The following is a 24,473-nucleotide window of genomic DNA, read 5'->3' as shown; positions in this document are numbered from 1 at the left end:
GTAGTGCATTATAGGTTATTTCTCTTTCAAATCTCTCCTTTAGACAATTTCCTGTATGGAGAGTAGTAAGGTCCTTGCACCCTCAGTCAGGGCAACTAGAGCTCAATTGTTCAATGATTAAATAGAAATGTTCAGTGTTATACTTGGAGACTCTGTCAGTTCTTTGGGTGCAATGGGAATTAACGTCCCTCAAGTTTGTTTAATATGGATCTATACCATCTTAAACTCCTTTTTGAAGTGGCCTGTGGCAATTCCACTATGTTATCTTTAACATTAGAGAGATGGTGTTATCAATCAAGCATAAGGAGTTCTACATCTTCAGGTAATTCAAGTTGTGATGATGTAAATGCTTACTTAACTGTGCAAATAGAAGAAAAGAGCTATAGATAACCTCTAAACTAGAATAATAATATAGTCTTGGATATCATGCTCATGCTTGGTTGCTTCAGTCATGTCCAACTCCTTGCAACCCTGTGGACTATAGCCCTCCAGGCTCTTCTGTCCATAGGATTCTCCAGGCAGGATTACTGGAGTGGGTTCCCATGCCCTCCTCCAGGGAATCTTCCTTACCCAGAGGTCAAACCCCAGTCTCCTGTGTTGACTGCATTGCAAGCAGATTCTTTACCTCTGAGCCACTGGAGAAGCCCATTCTTGGATATATACTTAGATTATAAATATATTCATAACATCTGGGATAATACTACATATATTTGGCACCCATAACATATTTATTGGGGCTTCCCTGGTGGCTCAGTGGTCAACCACTCACCTGCCAATGCAGAATATATAGATTTGATACCGGGATTGGGAAGATCCTTACAGCAGGAAATGGAAACCCACTCCAGTATTCTTGCCTGGGAAATCCCATGGACAGAATAAGCCTAGTGGGCCACAGTCCATTGGGTCACAAGAGTCCAACACAACTTATCAATTAAACAGCATATTTATTATATAACTAAATTAATGAATGAATGGAGGTAATTTAAAAATTTTTCTATCAGTGAAAAATGTGTACTCAAATTAATTTAATAAGGTATCATGAATATATAATTAAAAAGAAAAATCAGCTATGAAAATAATAGCAAACAATCCCAACAATAACAGCTACAAAGAAAGAAAGAAAAGGCATCCAGATTCAACAGGAATACTGTGTTTATTACTGACAGGAGTAATACTAGCAGAAGTAATACTGCTTTTCTTAGCAGATGAAATGATCTTCCATATTTCCACTGCCTACTCCAATTGAAAATCCTAAGGAATTCGTAAAACTCAAAACCCATTAGAATTAATAAATAAATTCAGCATGGTCACAGGATATAGGTTCAATCAACTGTATTTCTATATACTAGTTATGTTTTGCCCAAACTAGTGGTAGATATGGGCAAGACAAAACTAGTATATAGAAGTACAGTTACATCTATTACTGTGAGCAAGAATCCCTTAGAAAAAATGGAGTAGCCCTCATAGTCAACAAAAGAGTCCTAAATGCAGTACTTGGGTGCAATCTCAAAAATGACAGAATGATCTGTGTTCATTTCCAAGGCAAGCCATTCAGTATCACAGTTTCTAAGTCTGTTCCCCAATCACTAATCCTGAAGAAACTGAAGTTCAACAGTTCTATGAGGACCGACAAACCTCCTAGAACTAACACAAAACAAAGGTGTCCTTTCCATTGTAGGGGACTGGAATGTAAATGTAGGAAGTCAAGAGATAACTGGAGTAACAGGCAAGTTTGGCCTTGGAGTACAAAATGAACCAGGGCAAAGACTAATAGAGTTTTGCAAGAGAATGCACTGGTCATAGCAAACACCCTCTTTCAACAACACAAGAGATGACTCTACGCATGGATATCACTAGATGGTCAATACAGAAATCAGATTGATTATATTCTTCGCAGCCATAGATGGAGAAGCTGTATACAGTCAGCAAAAACAAGACCATGAATTGACTGTGACTCAGATCATGAACTCCTTATTGCCAAATGCAGACTTAAATTGAAGAAAGTAGTGAAAGCCGCAGGTCCATTCAGGTATGACCTTAATCAAATCCTTTATGATTATACAGTGGAAGTGAGAAATAGATTCAAGGGATTAGATCTGATAGACCAGGTGCCTGAAGAACTTAGGAGAGAGGTTCATGACATTGTACGGGAGGCAGTGATCAAGACCATCCTGAGAAAACAAAATGCAAAAAGGCAACATGGTTGTCTGAGGAGACTTACAAATAGCTGAGAAAAGAAGAGAAACTAAAAAGAGACAAAGGAGAAAATGAAAGACATACCCATCTGAATGCAGAGTTCCAAAGAATAGCAAGGAGAGGTAAGAAAGCCTTCCTCAGTGATCAAGGCAAAGAGAGAGAGAAAAACAATAGAATGGGAAAGACTAACATTCTCTTCAAGACAATTAGGGATACCAAGGGAATATTTCATGTAAATATGGGCACAGTAAAGGACAGAAATGGTATGGACCTAACAGAAACAGAATATATTAAGGAAAGGAGGCAAGAATACACAGAACTATTAAAAAAATTCTTAATGACCCAAATAACCATGAGGTGTGATCACTCACCTAGAGCCAGAATCCTGGAGTCTGAAGTCAAATGGGCCTTAGGAAGCATCACTATGAGCAAAGCTAGTGGAGGTGATGGAATTCCAGCTGTGCCATTTCAAATCCTAAAAGATGATGCTGTGAAAATGCTGCACTCAATATGCCAGCAAATTTGGAAAACTCAGCAGTGACCATAGGACTGGAAAAGGTCAGTTTTCATTCCAATCCCAAAGAAAGGTAATGCCAAAGAATACTCAAACTACTGCACAATTGCACTCATCTCACACACTAGAAAAATAATGCTCAAAATTGTCCAAGCCAGGCTTCAACAGTACATGAACCAAGAACTTTCAGATATTCAAGCTGGATTTAGAAAAGGTAGCAAAACCAGAAATCAAATTGCCAACATCCGTTGGATCATTGAAAAAGCAAGAGAGTTCCAGAAAAATATCTACTTCTGCTTTATTGACTATGCCAAAGGTTTTGAGTATGTGGATCACAACAAACTGGAAAATTCTTCAAGAGATGGGAATACCAAACCACATTCCTTGCCTCCTGAGAAATATGTATGCAGGTCAAGAATCAACAGTTAGAACTGGACATGGAACAATGGACTGGTTCCAAATTGGGAAAGGAGTATGTCAGGGCTGTATATTTTCACCCTGCTTATTTAAAATCTATGCAGAGTACATCATGCAAAATGCTGTGCTGGATGAAGTACAGGCTGGAATCAAGATTGCTGGGAGAAATATCAATAACCTCAGATATGCAGATGACACCACCCTTATGGCAGAAACCAAAGAGGAACTAAAGAGCCTTTTGAAGAAAGTGAAAGAGGAGAGTGAAAAAGCTGGCTTAAAACTCAATATGAAAAAAATGAAGATCATGGCATCTGGTCCCATCTCTTCATGGTATAAGATGGGGAAACAGTGGAAACAGTTACAGACTTTATCTTCTTGGGCTCCAAAATCACTGCAGATGGTGACTGCAGCCATGAAATTAGAAGACGCTTGCTCCTTGGAAGAAAAGTTATGACCAACCTAGAGAGCATATTAAAAAGCCGAGACGTTACTTTGCTGATGTAGGTCTGTCTAGTCAAAGCTATGATTTTTCCAGTAGTCATGAATGGATGTGAGAGTTGGACTATAAAGAAAGCTGAGGCAGGAGGGAGGAAGATGGTGGAGGAATAGGACGGGGAGACCACTTTCTCCCCCACAAATTCATCAAAAGAACATTTTAATGCTGAGTAAATTCCACAAAACTACTTCTGAATGCCGGCAGAGGACATCAGGCACCTAGAAAAGCAGCCCATTGTCTTCGAAAGGAGGTAGGAAAAAACATAAAAGATGAAAAGAGAGGCAAAAGAGGTAGGGATGGAGCTCTGTCCCGGTAAGGGAGGCTTAAAAAAGAGAGAAGTTTCTAAACACCAGGAAACACTCTCATTGGCAAGTCTGTGGCGAGCCTTGGAACCTCAGAGGGCAACATAACTGGGAGGAAAAATAAATAATTAAAACCCACAGATTATGTGCCCAACTGTAACTCCCAGCGGAGAAGCAGTGCAGATGCCCGCATCCACCACTAACAAGCAGGGGCTGGGCAGGGAGGTGCCGGCTGAACTGCTTGGAGTGAGGACTGGGCCTGAATGCCACAAGGGCAATCTGAGAGAGCTAAATGGAGATAGTAAAGCAGACTGTGGGATAGCTACCCTGAGAAAAGGTGAAAAGCCCTAACATAAGACTCTGCCAGACCTGCTCACAGAACAAAGGACTGAGCAGAGGTAGCCGCCTGCAGATGGCTCATGCCCCATCCCCCACCGAGACAGGCAGGGGAGGGCAGCGAGAGCCGGAAGGGGGCAATTGTGGCCCCAGAGAGGCATCTGATACCAAACTGCAAGCAGGCTCCGTTGCTAACCAAGACTTCTTGGGTTTCTGGCTGGTCGACATCTGCCTGAGAAGGTGTGCCGGTTGAACACCCAAAAAACCCAACAGCAGGGACCAGGGAGGCGATAAGTCTCAGTGACCATGCTAGCCAAACACCTGGTCACCTGAGCTACTCAGACCGGGGAAGGGCACAAAACGCAGGCCCAACTAAGTCTGCGCCTTTGTGGAGTACCCAAGTACTTGAACCTGAGTGGCTTAGACCTGGGATGTGCATGCAACCTAGTGCTGGCCTCAGACAATTCCCGGCAGAACAACCTAGAGCCTGTGCAGTGTAGACTGGGATAGCACATGCGCCGTGAGCGGGGGCAAACCCAGTATGGCCAGGACACTACGAACACTCCCCACAGACTCCAGTGATATTTGTCTGCAGCATACCTCCCTCCCCACAGCACAACTGAACAAGTGAGCCTTAAAAAGTGTCCGCCACCACCCCCTAGTGTCGGGTGGAAATCAGACACTGAAGAGACCAGCAAACAGAAGAAGCTAAAACAGAGGGAACCACCTTGGAAGTGACAGATGGAGAAGTCTTGAGGCTGCTGCTGCTGCTAAGTCGCTTCAGTTGTGTTTGACTCTGTGTGACCTCATAGATGGCAGCCCACCAGGCTCCCCTGTCCCTGGGATTCTCCAGGCAAGAACACTGGAGTGGGTTGCCATTTCCTTCTCCATTGTGTGAAAATGAAAAGTGAAAGTGAAGTCTCTCAGTCATGTCTGACTCTTGGAGACTCCATGGACTGTAGCCTACCAGGCTCCTCCGTCCATGGGATTTTCCAGGCAAGGGTACTGGAGTGGGTCGCCATTTCCTTCTCCAAGAATAAAACTGAAAACCAGAGGCAGGAGGCTTAAGTCCAAATCCTGAGAACACCAGGGAACTCCTGACTCCAGGGAATATTAATCAATAGGAGCTCATCAAACGCCTCCATACCTGCACTGAAACCAAGTACCACCCGAGGGTCAACAAGTTCCAGAGCAAGATATACCACACAAATTCTCCAGCAACACAGGAAAATAGCCCTGAGCTTCAATATACAGGCTGTCCAAAGTCACTCCAAACCCACTGACATCTCATAACTCATTACTGGACACTGCATTGAACTTCAGAGAAGAAATCCAGCTCCACCCACCAGAACACTGACACAAGCTTCCCTAACCAGGGAACCTTGACAAGCCACCTGTCCAAACTCACCCAGAGCGAGGAAACTCCACAATAAAAAGAACTCCACAAACTGCCATAAGATGGCAAGGCCACCCCAAACACAGCAATATAAGAAAGAAGAAGAGGCAGAGAAATACCCAGCAAATAAAGGAACAGGATAAATGCCCATCAACACAAACAAAAGAGGAAGAGATAGGGAACCTACCTGATAAAGAATTCAAAATAATGATAGTGAAAATGATCCAAAACCTTGCAAACCAATTGGAGTTACAGATAAATAGCCTGGAGACAAGGATCAAGAAGATTCAAGAAAGGTTTAATAAGGACCTAGAAGAAATAAAAAAGAGTAAATATACAATGAATAATGCAATAGATGAGATAAAAAACACTCTGGAGGGAACCAAGAGTAGAATAACGGAGGCAGAAGATAGAATAAGTGAGCTAGAAGAGAGAATTGTAGAAATAAATGAAACAGAGAGGAAAAAAGAAAAACGAATTAAAGAAATGCGGACAATCTCAGAGACTTCAGGGACAATGTTAAATGCCCCAACATTCGAAACATAGGAGTCCCAGAAGAAGAAGACAAAAAGAAAGACCATGAGAGAATACTTGAGGAGATAATAGTTGAAAATTTCCCTAAAATGGGGAAGGAAATCATCACCCAAGTCCAAAAAACCCAGAGAGTCCCTAACAGGATAAACCCAAGGCAAAATACCCCAAGACACATATTATTCAAATTAACAAAGATCAAACACAAAGAACAAATATTAAAAGCAGCAAGGGAAAAGCAACAAATAACACACAAGGGGATCCCCATAAGGATAACAGCTGATCTTTCAATAGAAGCTCTTCAGGCCAGGAGGGAATGGCAGGGCATACTTAAAGTGTTGAAAGAAAATAACCTACAGCCCAGATTACTGTACCCAGCAAGGATCTCATTCAAATATGAAGGAGAAATCAAAAGCTTACAGACAAGCAAAAGCTGAGAGAATTCAGCATCACCAAACCAGCTCTCCAACAAATGCTAAAGGACCTTCTCTAGACAGGAAACACAGAAAGAGTGTATAAACTCGAACCCTAAATAATAAAGTAAATGGCAATGGGATCATACTTACCAATAGTTACCTTAAATGTAAATGGGTTGAATGCCCCAACCAAAAGACAAAGTCTGGAGAATGGATACAAAAACCAAACCCCTATATATGTTGTCTACAAGAGAGCCACCTCAAAATGAGGGACACATACAGACAGAAAGTGAAGGGCTGGAAAAAGATATTCCATGCAAATAGAGGCGAAAAGAAAGCAGGAGTAACAACACTCATATCAGATAAAATAGACTTTAAAACAAAGGCTGTGAAAAAAGACAAAGAAGGACACTATATAATGATCAAAGGATCAATCCAAGAAGAAGATATAACAATTATAAAGATACGTGCACCCAACATAGGAGCACTGCAATATGTAAGACAAATGCTTACAAGTATGAAAGGGAAAATTAACAATAACACAATAATAGTGGGAGACTTTAATATCCCAATCACACCTATGGATAGAGCAACTAAACAGAAAATTAACACTGAAACACAAACGTTAAATGATACAATAGACCAGTTAGACTTAATTGATATCTATAGGACATTTCACCCCAAAACAATGAATTTCACCTTCTTCTCAAGCGCACATGGAACCTTCTCCAGGATAGATCACATCCTGTGCAATAAATCTAGGCTTGGTAAATTCAAAATCATTGAAATCATTCCAAGCATCTTTTCTGACCACAATGTGGTAAGACTAGATCTCAATTACAGGAGAAAAACTATTAAAAATGCCAACATATGGAGGCTGAACAACACTCTGCTGAAAAACGAACAAATCATAGAAGAAATCAAAAAAGAAATCAAAATATGAATAGAAACGAATGAAAATGAAAACACAACAGCACAAAACCTAGTCAGTTCAGTTCAGTCGCTTAGTTGTGTCCGACTCTTTGCGACCCCATGAACTACAGCACGACAGGCCTCCCTGTCCATCACCAACTCCCGGAGTTCAGTCAAACTCATGTCCATCGAGTTGGTAATGCCATCCAGCCATCTCATTCTCTGTTGTCCCCGTCTCCTCCTACCCCCAATCCCTCCTAGCATCAGACTCTTTTCCAGTGAGTCAACTCGTCGCATGAGGTGGCCAAAGTATTGGAGTTTCAGCAAACCTGTGGGACACTGTAAAAGCAGTGCTAAGGGGATGGTTCATAGCAATGCAGGCATACCTCAAGAAACAAGAAAAAAGCCAACTAAATAACCTAACTCTACACCTAAAGAAACTAGAAAAGGAAGAAATGAAGAACCCCAGGGTTAGTAGAAGGACAGAAATCTTAAAAATTAGGGCAGAAATAAATGCAAAAGAAACAAAAGAGACCATAGCAAAAATCAACAAAGCTAAAAGCTGGTTCTTTGAGAGGGTAATTAAAGTTGACAAACCATTAGCCAGACTCATCAAGAAACAAAGGGAGAAAAACCAAATCAATAAAATTGGAAATGAAAAGGGAGAGATCACAACAGAGAACACAGAAATACAAAGGATCATAAAAGACTACTATCAGCAAATATATGGCAATAAAATGGACAACTTGGAAGAAATGGACAAATTCTTAGAAAAGTACAACTTTCCAAAACTGAGCCAGGAAGAAACAGAAAATCTTAATAGACCCATCACAAGCATGGAAATTGAAACTGTAATCAGAAATTTTCCAGCAAACAAACCCCAGGTCAAGACGGCTTCACAGCTGAATTCTACCAAAAATTTAGAGAAGAGCAAACACCTATCCTACTCAAACTCTTCCAGAAAATTGCAGAGGAAGGTAAACTTCCAAACTCATTCTATGAATCCACTAACACCCTAATCCCTAAATCTGACAAAGATCCCACCAAAAAAGAGAACTACAGGCCAATATCACTGATGAATATAGATGCAAAAATCCTTAACAAAATTCCAGCAGTCAGAATCCAACACATTAAAAAGGTCATACATCATGACCAAGTGGGCTTTATCCCAGGGATGCAAGGATTCTTCAATATGCGCAAATCAATCAATGTTATACACCACAATAACAAAATGAAAAATAAAAGTCATATGATTATCTCAATAGATGCAGAGAAAGCCTTTGACAAAATTCAACATCCATTCATGATAAAAACCTTCCAGAAGGTGGGAATAGAAGGAACATTCCCCAATATAATAAAAACTATATATGACAAACCCACAGCAAACATTATCCTTAATGGTGAAAAATTGAAAGTGTTTCCCCTAAAGTCAGGAAAAAGACAAGGGGGCCCACTCTCACCACTACTACTCAACATAGTTTTGGAAGTTTGGGCCGCAGCAATCAGAGCAGAAAAAGGCATAAAAGGAATCCAAATTGGAAAAGAAGTAAAGCTCTCACTGTTTGCAGATGACATGATCCTCTACACAGAAAACCCTAACGACTCTACCAGAAAATTACTAGAGCTAATCAATGAATATAGTAAAGTTGCAGGATATAAAATCAACACACAGAAATCCTTTGCATTCCTATACACTAATAATGAGAAAATAGAAAGAGAAATTAAGGAAACTATTCCATTCACCATTGCAACACAAAGAATAAAATGCTTAGGAATATATCTACCTAAAGAAACAAAAGACCTATATATATAGCAAACTATAAAACACTGGTGAAAGAAATCAGAGAGGACACTAATAGATGGAGAAATATACTGTGTTCGTGAATTGGAAGAATAAATATTGTGAGAATGAATATATTACCCAAAGTAATTTGTAGGTTCAATGCAATCCCCATCAAGCTACCAACAGTATTTTTCACAGGGCTACAACAAATAATTTCACAATTTGTATGGAAATACAAAAAACTTCGAATAGCCAAAGCAATCTTGAGAAAGAAGAATGGAACTGGGGGAATCAACCTGCTCTACTACAACCTTCAGGCTCTACTACAAGGCCTCAGTCATCAAGACAGTATGGTACTGGCATAAAGACAGAAATATAGATCAATGGAACAAAATAGAAAGCCCAGAGATAAATCCACGCACCTATGGACACCTTATCTTTGACAAAGGAGGCAAGAATATAAAATGGAGAAAAGACAGTCTCTTTAACAAGTGGTGCTGGGAAAACTGGTCAGCCACTTGTAAAAGAATGAAACTAGAACACTTCCTAATACCATACACAAAAATAAACTCAAAATGGATTAGAGAGCTAAATGTAAGACCAGAAACTATAAAACTCCTAGAGGAGAATGTAGGCAAAACACTCTCTGACATAAATCACAGCAGGATCCTCCATGACCCACCTCCCAGAATATTGGAAATAAAAGCAAAAATAAACAAATGGGACCTAATGAAAATTAAAAGCTTCTGCATAGCAAAGGAAACTATAAGCAAGATGAAAAGGTAGCCTTCAGAATGGGAGAAAATAATAGCAAATGAAGCAACTGACAAAGAAAGAATTAATCTCAAAAATATACAAGCAACTCCTGCAGCTCAATTCCAGAAAAATAAACGACCCACTCAAAAAATGGGCCAAAGAACTAAACAGACATTTCTCCAAAGAAGACATACAGATGGCTAACAAACACATGAAAATATGCTCAACATCCCTCAGAATCAGAGAAATGCAAATCAAAACCACAATGAGGTACCATTTCATGCCAGTCAGAATGGCTGCTATCCAAAAGTCTACAAGCTATAGATGTTGGATAGGATGTGGAGAAAAGGGAACTCTCTTACACTGTTGGTGGGAATGCAAACCAGTACAGCCACTATGGAAAACAGTGTGGAGATTCCTTAAAAAACTGAAAATAGAACTTCCATACGACCCAGCAATCCCACTTCTGGGCATACACACAGAGGAATCCAGAATTGAATGAGATACAATGTTCATTGCAGCACTATTTATAATAGCGAGGACATGGAAGCAATCTAGATGTCCATCTGCAGATGAATGGATAAGAAAGCTTTGGTGCATATACACAATGGAGTATTACTCAGCAATTAAAAAGAATACATTTGAATCAGCTCTAATGAGGTGGATGAAACTGGAGCCTATTATACAGAGTGAAGTAAGCCAGAAAGAAAAACACCAATACAGTATACTAATGCATATATATGGAATTTAGAATATGGTAATGATGACCCTATATGCGAGGCAGCAAAAGAGACACAGATGTATAGAATAGTCTTTTGGACTCTGTGGGAGAGGTTGAGGGTGGGATGATTTGGGAGAATGGCATTGAAACATGTATATTATCATATGTAAACTAACCACCAGTCCAGGTTCAATGCATGAGACAGGATGCTCAGGGCTGGTGCACTGGTATGAACCAGAAGGATGGAATGGGGAGGGAGGTGGGAGAGGGGTTCAAGATGGGGAACACATGTACACTTGAGGCAGATTCATGTCAATGTATGACAAATCCAATACAATAATATAAAGTAATTGGCCTCCAATTAAAATAAATAAATTAAAGAAAAGTAAAGAAAGCTGAATGCCAAATAATTTATATTTTTGAACTGTAGTGTTGGAGAAGACTCTTTAGGGACTGCAAGGAGATCTAACCAGTCAATCCTAAAGAAAATCAGTCCTGAATATTCATTGGAAGGACTTATGCTGAAGCTGAAGTTCCAATACTTTGGCCACTTGATGCGAAGAACTGACTCATTTGAAAAGATCCTGATACTGGGGACGATTGAAGGCGGGAGGAGAAGGGGATGACACAGGATGATATGGTGGGATGGCATCACTGACTCGAATGACATGTGTTTGAGCAAGCTCCAAGAGTTGGTGATGGAGAGGGAAGCCTGGTGTGGTACTGTCCATTGTGTTGCAGAGTCAGACACGACTGAATGACAGAACTGAACTGATACTAGTTATGAACAATCTGAAAATGAACTTCAAAAAACTGTACAATGGCACAAAAAAGTAACATTTAGTAAAATTTAGTAAATATAGGGAGAGATATTAAAAAAATAATTGATACTTATACATTGAAAACTATAAATCATTGTTGAAAGAAATTAAAGAAGACCTCAATAAGTGGAAGTCTGTGTCCATGGATTGGAAGACTCAATAATGTTGAACTGACGTTGTTTTCCAAATTCACTGAAAGGCTTAAGACAATCCTTATAAAAATTCTTACTCTAATTTCAGAATTTAAAAAACTTACCCTAAAAGTAATTTGGAAGTGCAGTTCTTTTAGAATAGTAAAAAATTTTTGAAAAATAAAAAGTTGAAGTACTTATACTTTCTGTACTTCAAAACTTACTACAGGGCTACAGTAATCAAGACAGTGTAGTACTGGCATAAAAATAGTCATGTAGATCAATAAATAAAAAATATCAAAAGTCTAGAAATAAACACATTTCTGTTCAATTGACTTTTGGCACGTATACATCCAAGACAATTTAATGGGGTAAATAGTATCTTTTCAATAAATAGCGCAAGGACAGTAGCTATCAAGAGGATTTACAAGGCATGCCAAAAGACACACAGAAATATTGAAGAGATCAAGCAATCTTCAGAACAAGTCATAGAAGGGATGTTGGAATTACCATACTGGGAATTTAAAACAACTGGATTAATATCTTAAGGGCCCTAATAATAAAGTAGATAGCATGTAAGAATTCCTGGGCAATGCAAGTGGAGAGACAGAAATCCTAAGAAAGAAAGAAACAAAATTAGTAGGCTGAGCATGGCTGAAGAAAGAATCTCTGCGCTAACTTACATATAAGGTTCTGAAAACCTTAACAAACACCTCACCAAAGAAGATATACAGATGGCAAATAAGCATACAAAAAATATGCTCTGCATAATACATCATCAGGTAATACAAATTAGAACAACAATGAAATACGAATACACATCAGTTAGAATGGCGAAAACCCACACCACCAGATGCTGGAAAGGATGTGAAGCAACAGAAACTCTTATACATTGCTAGTGGGAATGGAAAATGGTACAGCCATCTTGGAAGATAGTTTGGCTGCTTCTTAAAAAACCAAAAATACTCTTACTATAAAATCCAACAATTGTGCTCCTTGATATTTACCAAATGGAGTTGAACACCTATGCCCCAAAACATCACCCCCCATAGCAGTCACCCCCAAAAAAACCCTGCACATGGATGTTTATCACAGTTTCATTCATAATTGCCAAAAACTTAGAAGCTCTGAAGATATCCTTCATAAGATTAATGAATAAATAAACTATGGTGCATCAGATAATGAAATATTGTTCAGTGCTAAAAATAATTTGGGGGGAGCACGGGAAGATGGTGGAGGAATAGGATGGGGCGACCACTTTCTCCCCCACAAAATCAGCAAAAGAACATTTAAACACTGAGTAAATCCCACAAAACAACTTCTGAATACCGGCAGAGGACATCAGGTACTCAGAACAGCAGACGTCAAAAGGAGGTAGGAAATAGTATAAAAGATAAAAAGAGAGACAAAAGAGGGAGGGATGGAACTCCGTCCCAGGAAGGGAGGCTTAAAAAAAAAAGAAGTTTCCAAACACCTGGAAACACTGGCGAGTAGAACCTCAGAGGGCTGCATAACTGGGAGACAAAAGACATAAATAATTAAAACTCACAGACTAAGCGCCCAGACGAAACTCTCAGCGGAGAAGCGGCGCAGATGCCTGTGCCCCCCACTAGCAGGCGGGGGCTGGGTAGGGAGGCGTGGGCCTGGGTGCTTAGAGGGAGAACCGGGCTTGAACGCCCCAGGGCAAACTGAGGGCGCGAACTTAAGATACCAAAGCAGAAGCTGCAGCTAAAAGGCGAAAAGGCTAGGAAAAGCCTGCGAAAAGCCCCAACCCAGGACTCCGCCAGCCCCGACCGTAGAACAGGGCACTGAGCAGAGCTAGCCGGCAGTGGGCTGGCCCCGCTGACGCGGGCGGGGAGGGCCGCCAGGGCCCGGTTGGGGACAGCCACGGCCCCAGAGAGGCTTCCCGTGCCAAGCTGCAGTCAGGCTTCCGTGCTGGCTAGGACTTCTTGGGTTCGGGCCGGTCCATATCTGCCTGAGAAACCGCGCCGGTTGTACTCCCAGAAAACCGAGCGGCAGGGACCGGGAAGGCAATAAGTAGCAGTGACTGCGCTTGCCAAACGCCTGGTCACCTGAGCTTCTCAGACTGGGGAAGGCACAAAACGCAAGCCCAGCCAAGTCTGCGCCTTTGTGGAGTACCCGAGGACCTGAACCTGAGCCGCTCAGACCCGAGAAGTGCATGCAACCCAGCGCCAGCCGTGAACAGCTCCCAGCAGAGCAACCTAGAGCCTAAGCAGCATAAACAGGGAAAGCACACACGCCTCGAGAGGGAGCATTCCCAGTGTAGCCGAGACACTGTGAGCACTCCCCACAGATGCCAGGGATATTTGTTAGCTGCGTTCCTCCCTCCCCACAGCAGGACTGAACAGGTGAGCCAGGGGAAAAAAAAAGTGTCCACCACCGCATCCTGGTGTCAGGACGGGAATTAGACACTGAGAAGACCAGAAAACAGAAGAGCTTTTTCAACAGAAGGAACTGCCTTGGAAGTAACAGAGAGAGAAGCCTTGAGCCTACTGCAAGAATAAGACTGAAAAACAGAGGCAGAGGCTTAATTCCAAATCCTGAGAACACCAGAAATCTCCTGTTCCAAAGAACATTAATTGATAGGTACTCATCAAATGCCTCCATACATACACTGAAATCAGGCACCACCCAAGGGTCAACAAGTTTCAGTGAAAGACATACCACGCAAACTATCCAGCAACACAGGAGAATAGCACTGAGCTTCAATATACAGGCTGCCCAAAGCCACTCAAAACCCACTGACATCTCAAACTCATTAGTGGACACCTCATTGCATTCCAGAGAGAAGAAATCCAGCTCCACCCACCAGAACATCGACACAAGCTTCCCTAACCAGGGAACCTTGACAAGTCACCCATCCAACCCCACACACAATGAGGTAACTACATAATAAAGAGAACTCCACAAACTGCCAGAAGATGGAAAGGCCACCCCGAACACAGCAATATAAGCAAGATGAAGAGGCAGAGAAATATCCAGCAAGTAAAGAAACAGGATAAATGCCCACCAACACAAACAAAAGAGGAAGATATAGGGAACCTACCTGACAAAGAATTTCGAATTTTAATTGTGAAAATGATTCAAAATCTGGAAAGCAAAATGGAGTTACAGATAAATAAACGGGAGAAAAAGATTGAGAAGATGCAAGAAATGTTTAATAAGGAATTAGAGGAAATAAAAAAGAGTCAATATACAATGAATAATGCAATAGATGAGATCAGAAACACTCTGGAGGGAACAAACAGTAGAATAACGGAGGCAGAAGACAGGATAAGCGAGCTAGAAGATAGAATTGTAGAAATAAATGAAACAGAGATGGAAAAAGAAAAAAGAATTAAAAGAAATGAGGACAATAGTAGAGACATATGGGACAATATTAAACGCCCCAACATTTGACATAGGAGTCCCAGAAGAAGAAGACAAAAAGAAAGACCATGAGAGAATACTTGAGATAATAGTTGAAAATTTCCCTAAAATGGGGAAGGAAATAATCACCCAAGTCCAAGAAACACAGAGAGTCCCTAACAGGATAAACCCAAGGCGAAATACTCCAAGGCACATATTAGTCAAATTAACAAAGATCAAACACAAAGAACAAATATTAAAAGCAGCAAGGGAAAAGCAACACGTAACACACAAGGGGATCCCCATAAGAATAACAGCTGATCTTTCAACAGAAACTCTTCAGGCCAGGAGGGAATAGCAAGACATACTTAAAGTGATGAAAGAAAGTAACCTACAGCCCAGATTACTATACCCAGCAAGGATCTCATTCAAATATGAAGGAGAAATCAAAAGCTTTACAGACAAGCAAAAGCTGAGAGAATTCAGCATCACCAAACCAGCTCTCCAACAAATACTAAAGGATCTTTTATAGATAGGAAACACAGAAAGGGTATATAAACTTGAACCCAAAACAATAAAGAAAATGGCAACGGGATCATACTTAATAATCACCTTAAATGTAAATGGGTTGAACGCCCCAACCAAAAGACAAAGGCTGGCTGAATGAATACAAAAACAAGACCCCCATATATGTTGTCTATAAGAGAACCACCTCAAAATGAGGGACACAAACAGACTGAAAGTGAAGGGCTGGAAAAAGATATTCCACTCAAATAGAGACCAAAAGAAAGCAGGAGTAGCAATACTCATATCAGATAAAATAGACTTTAAAACAAAGACTGTGAAGAGACAAAGAGGAAACTACATAATGATCAAAGGATCAATCCAAGAAGAAGATATAACAATTATAAATATTTATGCACCCAACATAGGAGCACCACAATATGTAAGACAATTACTAACAAGTATGAAAGGGGAAATTAACAATAACACAATAATAGCGGCAGACTTTAATACCCCACTTACATCTATGGATAGATCAACTAAACAGAAAATTAACAAGGAAACACAAACTTTAAATGATACAATAGACCAGTTAGACCTAATAGATCTCTATAGGACATTCCACCCCAAAACAATGAATTTCACCTTTTTCTCAAGCGCAGACGGAACATTTTCCAGGATAGATCACATCCTGGGCCATAAATCTAGCCTTGGTAAATTCAAAAAAATTGAAATCATTCCAAGCATCTTTTCTGACCACAATGCGGTAAGACTAGATCTCAGTTACAGAAGAAAAACTATTAAAAATGCCAACATATGGAGGCTGAACAACACGCTGCTGAATAATGAACAAATCATAGAAGAAATCAAAAGAGAAATCAAAATATGCATAGAAATGAATGAAAATGAAAACACAAAGCCCCAAAACCTCTGGAACACTGTAAAAGCAGTGCTAAGGGGGAAGTTCATAGCAATACAGGCACACCTCAAGAAACGAGAAAAAAGTCAACTAAATAACCTAACCCTACATCTAAAGAAACTAGAAAAGGAAAAAATGAAGAACCCCAGGGTTAGTAGAAGGAAAGAAATCGTAAAAATTAGGGCAGAGATAAATGCAAAAGAAACAAAAGAGACCATAGCAAAAATCAACAAAGCCAAAAGCTGGTTCTTTGAGAATGTAAATAAAATTGACAAACCACTAGCCAGACTCATCAAGAAACAAAGGGAGAAGAACCAAATCAATAAAATTAGAAATGAAAATGGAGAGATCACAACTGACAATACAGAAATGCAAAGGATTATTAGAGAATACTATCAGCAATTATATGGGAATAAAATGAATAACCTGGAAGAAATGGACAAATTCCTAGAAAAGTACACCTTGCTGAAACTGAACCAGGAAGAAATACAAAATCTGAATAGTCTCATCACAAGCACGGAACTATAGCAAGTAATCAGAAATCTCCCAGCAAACAAAAGCCCAGGTCCAGATGGCTTCACAGCTGAATTCTACCAAAAATTTAGAGAAGAGCTAACACCGATTGTACTCTAACTCTTCCAGAAAATTGCTGAGGAAGGGAAACTTCCAAACTCATTCTATGAGGCCACTGTCACCCTATTCCCAAAACCTGGTAAAGATCCCACAAAAAAAGAAAACTACAGGCCAATATCACTGATGAACATAGATGCAAAAATCCTGAACAAAATTCTAGCAATCAGAATCCAACAACACATTAAGAAGATCATACATCATGACCAAGTGGGCTGTATCCCAGGAATGCAAGGATTCTTCAATATCCGCAAATCAATCAACGTAATACACCACATTAACAAAGTGAAAAATAAAAATCATATGATTATCTCAATAGATGCAGAGAAAGCCTTTGACAAAATACAACATCCATTTATGATAAAAACCCTCCAGAAAGTGGGAATAGAAGGGACATATCTCAACACAATAAAAGCTATATATGACAAACCCACAGCAAACATTATCCTCAATGGTGAAAAATTGAAAGCATTTCCCCTAAAGTCAGGAACAAGACAAGGGTACCCACTCTCACCACTACTATTCAACATAGTTCTGGAAGTTTTGGCTACAGCAATCAGAGCAGAAAAAGACATAAAAGGAATACAAATTGGAAAAGAAGAAGTAAAACTTTCACTGTTCGCTGATGACATGATCCTCTACAAAGAAAACCCTAAAGACTCTACCAGAAAACTACTAGAGCTAATCAATGATTACAGTAAAGTTGCAGGATATAAAATCAACACACAGAAATCCCTTGCATTCCTATACACTAATAATGAGAAAATAGAAAGAGAAATTAAGGAAACTATTCCATTCACTGTTGCAACGAAAAGAATTAAATACTTAGGAATATATCTACCTAAGGAAACAAAAGACTTGTACATAGAAAACTATAAAACACTAGTGAAGGTAATCAAAGAGGACACTAATAGATGGAGAAATATACTGTTTTTGTGGATTGGAAGAATAAATATTGTGAAAATGAGTATACTACCCAAAGTAATTTATACATTCAATGCAATCCCTATCAAGCTACCAATGATATTTTTCACAGAACTAGAACAAACAATCTCACAATTTGTATGGAAATACAAAAAACCTCGAATAGTCAAAGCATTATTGAAGAAGAAGAAGAATGGAACTGGAGGAATTAACCTGCCGGACTTCAGGCTCTACTACAAAGCCACAGTCATCAAGACAGTACGGTGTTGGCATAAAGACAGAAATATAGATCAATGGAACAAAATAGAAAGCCCAGAGATAAATCCATGCCCCTATGGACACCTTATCTTTGACAAAGGAGGCAAGAATATAAAATGGAGAAAAGACAGTCTCTTTAACAAGTGGTGCTGGGAAAACTGGTCAGCCACTTGTAAAAGAATGAAACTAGAACACTTCCTAACACCATACACCAAAATAAACTCAAAATGGATTAGAGAGCTAAATGTAAGACCAGATACTATAAAACTCCTAGAGGAGAATGTAGGCAAAACACTCTCTGACATAAATCACAGCAGGATCCTCCAAGACCCACCTCCAAGAATATTGGAAATAAAAGCAAAAGTAAACAAATGGGACCTAATTAAAATCAAAAGCTTCTGCACAGCAAAGGAAACTATAAGCAAGGTGAAAAGACAGCCTTCAGAATGGGAGAAAATAGTAGCAAATGAAGCAACTGATTAAGGATTAATCTCCAAATTATACAAGCAGCTCCTGCAGCTCAATTCCAGAAAAATAAGTGACCCAATCAAAAAATGGGCCAAAGAACTAAACAGACATTTCTCCAAAGAAGACATACAGATGGCTAACAAACACATGAAAAAATGCTCAACATCCCTCAGAATCAGAGAAATGAAAATCAAAACCACAATGAGAGACCATTTCACACCTGTCAGAATGGCTGCTATCCAAAAGTCTACATGCAATAAATGCTGGAGAGGGTGTGGAGAGAAGGGAACCCTCCTACACTGTTGGTGGGAATGCAAACTAGTACAGCCACTATGGAGAACAGTGTGGAGATTCCTCAAAAAACTGGAAATAGAACTGCCATACGACCCAGCAATCACACTCCTGGGCATACACACCGAGGAAACCAGAATTGAAAGAGACACATGTACTCCAATGTTCATTGCAGCACTGTTTATAATAGCGAGGACATGGAAGCAACCTAGATGTCCTTCTGCAGATGAATGGATAAGAAAGCTTTGGTACATATACACAATGGAGTATTTTTCAGCCATCAAAAAGAATGCATTTGAATCAGTTTTAATGAGGTGGATGAAATTGGAGCCTATTATACAGAGTGAAGTAAGCCAGAAAGAAAAACATCAATACAGTATACTAACGCATATATATGGAATTTAGAAAGATGGTAACCTTTACCCTGTATACAAGACTGCAAAAGAGACATAGGTATATAGAACAGTCTTTGGGACTCTGTGGGAGAGGGTGAAGGTGGGATGATTGGGGAGAACGGCATTGTAGCATGTATATTATAATATGTGAAATGAATCACTAGTCCAGGTTCGACGCATGATACAGGATGCTTGGGGCTGGTGCACGGAGATGACCTGGAGGGAGGATATGGGGAAGAGGGATGTGGGAGGGGGGTTCAAGAAAGGGAAGACATGTATACCCGGGCGGAATCATGTCAATGTATGGCAAAACCAACCAATATATTAATGTAAGATAATTTACCTCCAATAAAATAAATTTAAAAAAAAATAAAAAGAATTTGATATCAAGCCATGAAAAAGCATTCAGTTCAGTTCAGTCGCTCAGTCGTGTCCGACTCTTTGCGACCCCATGAATCACAGCACGCCAGGCCTCCCTGTCCATCACCAACTCCCGGAGTTCACTCAAACTCATGTCCATCGAGTCGGTGATGCCATCCAGCCATCTCATTCTCTGTCGTCCCCGTCTCCTCCCACCCCCAATGCCTCCTATCATCAGACTCTTTTCCAGTGAGTCAACTCGTCGCATGAGGTGGCCAAATTATTGGAATTTCAGCTTTAGCATCAGTCCTTCCAATGAACACCCAGGATTGATCTCCTCCAGAATGGACTGGTTGGATCTCCTTGCAGAGATCCAACTCTTTAATGAATTTAATAAAATAATGAATAAATAAATAATAAATAAAATATAATGAATTTAATAAAAACTTTCTTTTTAATAAAAAAGCATTAACAACATTAAATCCATAACTGATAAGTGAAAGATGTAATCTGAAAGAGGCTACACACTTTTTCCAACTATATGATTATGGAAAAGATGAAACTATGGACACAATAAGAAGATCAGTATTTGCTAGGGATTCAGGGGAATAGCGTTGAATAGGCAAAGCACAGAGAATGTTCAGGGCTGTTAAAATACTCTGGAGGAGACCATGATGGTAGAGACTTGTCATTATACATTTGCCTGAATACATTGAATGTATAATATCAAAAGTGAAGCCTAATGTAAATAATGGGTGATTATGATCAAACAGTATAGGTTCATCAGCGGTAACAAATGTACCAGTCTAGTGGGAGATGTTGATAACATGGAGGCTGTGCATAAGGGGGATGGGCAGAGGATATATAGGAAATCTCTGTACCTTCTCCTCAATTTTGCTGTTAACCAAAACTTTCTCTAAAATAAACTCGTAAAAAAAAAGTCCTGAATTTGAATACTGTTTACTTTATTCTTTCATATAACATATACAGAGCCAACATATTTTTTTATACCTTTGTGAGTTTGACTTGACTTCAACATTTTATTCTTGGACTTGGAAAGTGTTGAAATACCCCTGAGAGGTTTTGTTTTGTTTTTTAATATGACGATCTTTGCCAGTGTATCTTCCACTCAGACATTTTCCTCATTTGTCAGTATCATTTTCCTCATTTATGTTGATAAATTCACCTTTACTAATTTCCCTTGGCTACATACTTTGAGTTTCTTGTTAAGTGATTGTCAACATTCACATATGCAGCTGTTCTTCTTTAGTTTCACCTATATTGAACTTGAATTTCACTTTTGGTGTTAATACTTTTTATTTCTTCACTACACCTTCTTCTTTGTTGGCAAGTCTTTCTTTTGATTAGCCATTTTTCTAAGATGTCATTTGAGTTTATCACTGAAAGACAATGAGGCAATGCAACTATGTGCTTTGCTGTGTGTGCATGAACTAACAGATAATCAGTGACCAGTCAGTAAAAGATTTTGAAAAATAGCAATATGATTGACCACTGATTATGAAGTGCATATGTTATTTGTGGAACAATTCATGGACTGAAAGCTAATGGCTCTACTTTATGCAAATATCCACAATTAATATGACATGGTAACAAAAACTTGAGCTTGCTCTTGAGGGGACTGGTATTATATATATATAACTATTATGTATATTACTATATTACAAATAAATGTATAAATATATAACTAATCTTGATTAATTGAAATTTGGGCAAAGCAAGAAGCTCATGTATAGAATTGTGCATGCATAGAATTTGTTGTGTATGTGTGAGTTCTTTGGCATATGTATTCTATTTTTGAGCTGCTAAAACTTTAAAATGGCATCCTTTTATATGTTTCTAAGGAGACCTGTTTCATTCATTTTCATTAAAGATAGTCTCCGCAATGGTTTTGTGACTAGTCAATGGGGATTGTCAGTAATTTCTTATACAGTAAAACTTTATAATATTTAAAAAATATTATTATACAGTTTTGTTTCTGAAATACCAGAGCACTCAACATGAAATTTAGATTATGTTAATTTTTGTTGAAGAGATATTGAAAATATTTTTATTTTTGGAGTAAAACATTTTAAGCTAATGAAAGAGGAAGGAAGTTTAAGAGTTTTGAATTTATTTTATACCATGTAGTTAATGGAGAAAATAGCCTTCATATATACATTTAGTTTGAAGGTTTAAAACTATGGTACTGTGACATCTTTTAAATTCAGTTAAGTTTATTCATCTAAGAATTCTGAATTGTGATTAAGAGTACTTATGCAACATAAACACTCCATTTGTAGTTTAATTTTTTCAGAATTGTTCACTTTGCTCATTTGAAAATCTAATATTTTTCTTTATAGATAATTCAGTTTAATATGATAGTTAAATATTAAGCTGTATAGTTATTTAAATGTTTCATTTTTATTTAAATAGTAACTACTCATAGCAAATTTACTAGAAGAAATTTTCTATACTTCTGTAAAGTAACTTTTAAAATGTTTCTAGATATATTCCCAGTAGTGGGATTGCTGGGTCATATGATAGTTCCATTTTTATTTTTTTAAGGAACCTCCAGACTGTTCTCTACAGTGACAGTATTGATTTACATTCCCACCAACAGTGGAAGAGGGTTTCATTTTCTCCACACCCTCTCCAGCATTTATTGTTTGTTGATTTTTTGATGATGGCCAGGATGGGGTTGGGGTGGAAGGCAGGAACAAGAAGTAAACAATGTATGTATACACATAGCTAATTCACTATGTTGTAAAACATTGTAAAGCAACTATACCCCAATTTAAAAAAATACCAGTGTTTCGCAAATAAAGGTGATCACCATGTGAAAAAAAATGCTTCTACATTTCTGTGTTTTTCTGCTCTAACACTATAAAGGTGCTTTCCCCTGCTCTGTGTTCTCATAGTTACCATAGAATCTATTATTTGTTTACTCCATACAGATGAGCTGATTATATAGTATTTTAGGAGGTGATACAGATACATGTTGGCAAAGAAAAACTTAAAACAATTAGAACAACAGAGTGCTCAAGGTACAGAGTAGTACAGGTAATGAACAATGTGATTGTCTGGAGGAAGAGTGTTTCACACAGTGTAAGAAATTGAGGTGGATGCATGCTTAGCATATTGATGTAACAGAGGAGTCTAGAGATGGTCAAGCAGAGCTGTGACATGGTGAGTAGTAGGAGATAAGATCAGAGAGTAACAAAGGACTAGATATTGTAAAATTTTATAGACCATTGTAAGAACTTTGATTTCTGCCCTGAGAGAACTGAGGAGCCATTGGAGGACTTGCAGAGGGGATAAATGATCTGACTCATTACAGGATCACTTTGATAGTTACATTAAGAAAGGGAAACAAGAGCAGGGATAGAGAAAATTTTTCAGTTCAGTCGCTCAGTCATGTCCAACTCTTTGCGACCCCATGGACTGCAGCACGCCAGGCTTCCCTGTTCATCACCAATTCCCAGAGCTTGCTCAAACTCATGCCCATCAAGTCGGCAATGCCTTCCAACCATCTCATCCTCCGAGAAAACACTTAGGTGAGAAACAACATTGACTTGGAGTAGGGAGGCAACAGTAGGAATTAGAGGGAGGGATTAGATTCCACATATATTTTGAAAGTAAAAGTGATTAGATTTGCTGATTGATTAGACACAGAGTATGAAAGAAGAGATGAGCTGAGAATACTTCCAAGAGTTCTGACCTGAGGTTTAGATTGTGACCTCAAAAGATTGTAGAACGAGTTAGTTTTGGAGGAATGTAGGGAACTCAGTTTGAAGCATGTAAATTCTGTGATGATTATTAAACATTCAAATGATGAAGTCCAACAGATTGTTGGATTTAGGACTATGGAATACAGCCAAGGGGTTCAAGTGGAGGTATTAATTACAGTTTCATTAGAATAGGGAACATGTCCATCTTGTTTATCCCACTGTGCCCTCTTTCTATACAGTGTTAATACTTACAAGGTACTTAAGAAATACCTTCTGAGTGAGTGACTACAAGTATAGTGATTTGTGTGCTGGTAAATGTTTAACCACAGGCACTCTAAAGAAAAAATAAACAGAACAAAACAAAATTCATGATTTCTAGCATTTGCAGATTTCTGTGGTGCAAATATTCCTACTATGATTTCAGGCTACCAAAGTAACATCGCTGAGAGCAGAGTTGAGAAGAAATATGCACAGTTGATTTCCTCTAACAAGTAATAAAGCAGCTCCATAACAAAACTGAGCCCTTTGTTGCTTAGTGATATAATCAGATACATATTTTCCTTACTTATAGGTATGGAAAATATAAATAATCTTTGACACTTGGGCAGATTTGAAGATAAAGAAATTCATAGATGATAATACATACGAGCTCAAAATCAAGGATTTGAGCAAATATTTAAAAACCTTTGTCATATACCAGACTGAATAATAGAAATACTGAGCTAATTTATCCCTGTACCTTTAGTCAGTCTTCTATATTACTCCACACAGATGTGATATCTTTACATAATTCCTGAGAAAAAAAATTAAATTTACAAATTAATCCATTGTAATATTAACAGTACTCTCTTGCAAGAGTGTCTTCATGATTTCTAAGTTAGCCTAGAAAGTATGTTAAA

At 38.9% G+C, this 24,473-nt stretch overlaps 1 protein-coding gene across 1 annotated transcript in view; it reads right to left on the bottom strand.

Moving 5' to 3' along the window:
- TACR3 (tachykinin receptor 3) overlaps positions 1-24,473 on the bottom strand; it is a 99,677-nt gene that overhangs the window by 65,815 nt on the left and 9,389 nt on the right. The gene's annotated exons all lie outside the window — the stretch shown is intronic.

This window comes from Moschus berezovskii, chromosome 5, assembly GCF_049115385.1.
Source record: "Moschus berezovskii isolate FMDL1 chromosome 5, NW_MosBer_1.0, whole genome shotgun sequence".
Taxonomy (NCBI): domain Eukaryota; kingdom Metazoa; phylum Chordata; class Mammalia; order Artiodactyla; family Moschidae; genus Moschus; species Moschus berezovskii.
The sequence above is the reverse complement of the archived record's forward strand: the minus strand, read 5'-3'. Positions and strand labels throughout refer to the sequence as shown.